This window comes from Myotis brandtii, unplaced genomic scaffold (genome assembly GCF_000412655.1).
Source record: "Myotis brandtii unplaced genomic scaffold, ASM41265v1 scaffold157, whole genome shotgun sequence".
Lineage (NCBI taxonomy): Eukaryota > Metazoa > Chordata > Mammalia > Chiroptera > Vespertilionidae > Myotis > Myotis brandtii.
In genome coordinates, this window is record NW_005355708.1 from 4,426,750 (window position 1) to 4,429,992 (window position 3,243).

Genomic DNA, 3,243 nt, shown 5'->3' on the forward strand with positions numbered 1-3,243 from the left:
TCTCCAGCCAAGATACTGCCCTGCTCTCCCCAAAGCTTCCTGTGTGGTCTCTCCTCCCTCCTACCTCCCACCCCAGAAGTTCAGGCTCTGCCTCCTGGCAGCCTCTGCTCTTCCCCCACTCTAGGCCTTCCCTCTACTTTGGCTTGTGCTGACCCTTTCTTCCTCCACCAGTGCCCCGAGTCCCCCACAGGCCACCAGAGTCCCCCCAGAAGGCCACCATCTGCAAATAGCACAACTGGAAGCTGCCCCCCAGTTTGCAGGGCTATCTCCCCTCATTAGAGCCCCAAGAACATCCGCTGCAGGGGTTCACAAGGCCATTTGAGTTTTAAAGGCAACCCTCCCCACACCCAAAAGAAAAAGTTTCAAAAACTTTTAAGGTCCACTTACATACAAACCCTTCTGGGCCTGTTGCCTGGACTTGGGACTCACCCACCCCTAAATTCGAAGAAATCTCTTCTGGGGAAGGTTTTTGTTTTTACCACAGCCGCTCCCTCGTCCAGGGCTTTTGGAAGTGGGGGTGGTCACAGGTCCTGGGAGCACAGTTCGGGCTGGCCTGGCCTGACCCTTCAGGCCACGATCAGGCCAGGGGTCACCGAGCAGTCACATGTCACTGAATGAGAAGCCTTGAACTGAGGCTGAGAAATGAAGTTGGGAAACAGCTCAGCCAAAGGCAATTGGGCTTTTTTTTTTCTTATGCTTTCGTGGGGGAGGGGGGGAGCGGCGGGGGGGAGGGGGGCTCTATTGTCCAACTAACCTTCCACGATGCTGGAAAATTGAATTTATTTCCTGAGCAGTCTGATCCAATTTCCCCTGGGTGGGAATGAGGTTGGGCTCCCCTCCCTGCTGCTCCAACTAGAAGCTTCTGGCTCTACTCAGAGACTGGACCCTGAGCCCTGGCCCAGCCAGGCAGCACCCCACCCCCAATCCGATCCTCCCTTGGGAAGCCCCCCCTCCCACCCCTGCATGTGGGGGAAACTTTCTCAGGAGCTTCAAGTTTCCTTGTCCTTCTCGCTCAGCAACCAGCTGTCTTGGCCTGTCTCCCACACACTCCAGCTTTCCGTGCGTGCCCCTCTGAGTCCTCGGGGCTCCCCCCTCTGCCTCTACCCTCCAGGGCTCCAGGGCAAGCCGATAGAGAGAAGGACAGCTGTAAAGCATTTGTGCTGGCCGCCAGGCTGGCGGGGGAGCCATCTGCAGCGGGGTAGCTGCCAGGCCTGAAATGACGAGAACCTTGGGCCTCAGCCCAGCTCCAGCCAGGCCCCAGCCCTTCCACCCCAACCCTCAGCACAAGAACCTCTGTCTGCCAAGACCAAGGAGGCCAGGGGTGAGGAGAATGACCTGGAGGCCACTCCAGGAGCCTGGGGGCAGGCACAGTCAGCCCCTACTTGGCACCCTGCCTCTGAGCTTTGTTGTGGGGGTGAGGAGATTGCCCTAGGCTCCAGGACTGCCCACCCAAGCCCCCGGGAACGGGAACGGCTTGTCCTCAGCTGGTCCCCACACCACTGCCACCCTCCAAGGTCAAGAGCTCCTCACCACCCCCACTTCCCCTTAGTCTGTACCCCTCCACCCTCCCGGCGAAGGACTCTGAAGGCGTGGACTGCAGAGACAGACCTCCGACCCCATCAGGCCCATCTGGTTCCAATCAGGAGAGCAGGTTCCCGGATCATGGAGGGCGCATGGGGGAGGGAGGCCCCACAGCCCCATGGGCACCCCCGGAGCCCTCCCCCGAGTGCAACCCCCTCCCATTTGGTCACCTTTCACCTCTCAGATGGGCCGCACACACCTGGGCCTCATACACAGCCACCAGAGGGCTAGGTGAGACAGACTATTCTTACCCAATAGTCTGTCAACATAAGAAACGTCCAAAGCTGTAAGAATTTTTGAGAGGTGTTTGTTTGTTTGTTTGTGGGGTTTTTTTAGTGAATTTGAGCCAAACTGATGGCAATTGCCGAGAAGCAAAAGCAAAGCAAGGGGGAGAAGGTGTGGAATCTCTGGGATTGGATAAAACATAAAACAAACAGACACTCCTTTTACATCGCTGGGTATAGGATACTTAACACTGAAAATAAAATGATAATGTGAGAAGTGGCTCACCTGTCCAAATTTCAAATGACGGACTAGGAAACAGAAGCATGGCGAAAGTGAGACTTTTAGGAACACTTCGGAGAGCGGGCGCCCATTTTACAGGAACACACATGAGCAAGGAATGTAGCCTATTTATTTAGACCCTCCTCCGGTTCCTCATTGGCTGAGGACTGTTTGGCCATCTATTTCCTAATAGGTCGCCTTGGTCTTGCTGTCTCCCATTGGGTTACTTTAAAAAAAAAAAAATGGGCTGGGCCCTTCTCTAGTTGCCTCCACCTCCCTTTGTCTCTAGGTCAGCGGTTCTCAACCTGTGGGTCGCGACCCCTTTGGCGGTCGAACGACCCTTTCACAGGGGTCGCCTAAGACCATCGGAAAACACATATATAATTACATATTGTTTTTGTGATTAATCACTATGCTTTAATTATGTTCAATTTGTAACAATGAAAACACATCCTGTATATCAGATATTTATATTACGATTCATAACAGTAGCAACATGACAGTTATGAAGTAGCAACGAAAATAATTTTATGGTTGGGTCACAACTGTATTTAAAGGGCCAGAAGGTTGAGAACCACTGCTCTAGGGGAATCTTCCTAGGACATGTGCTATCGGCCCAGATCATGGGCCGATATGGGCGTACAGCTCATACCCTCCCCACCCCACATCCTGTTTGCTCTGGGGAAATTCAGTAATGGCCTGGCCACATGCTGTTTCTTTTCTATGAAGATAAATCAGAGGCATGTTTCTTACAATAACAATATCAATGAGGGGACTTGTGGTCTCTGCTCAGGTGCCAAGGTTGCGCATTGAAGGGTCCGGAGAAAAGGAAATTACTTTGATATTCCAAAGGCGTGTTATCAGGTGTGTTATACATAGTATGTAGATACAAAATATGTACATTAAAAAAAAAAAAAGACAACAGGCTCAGTTAAGGTAAAGATTGATCTTCCTTAGGGAAAAATACTGGCCTAGGACATGACTACTCACCATGAACGGCTTTTAGTTAAAAAGTTTGCATCTCAGACCACCCTCTGTGGTGACTTTCGGTCTCTGAGTTTGTAAGGCTGCCATGCCGGCCTCTCCTGAGCTTGTCGGGGTTAGTATGTCGCCCCTTTTTTGTCCATACGTCTAAGCACAGACCCCAGACCTCTGTCG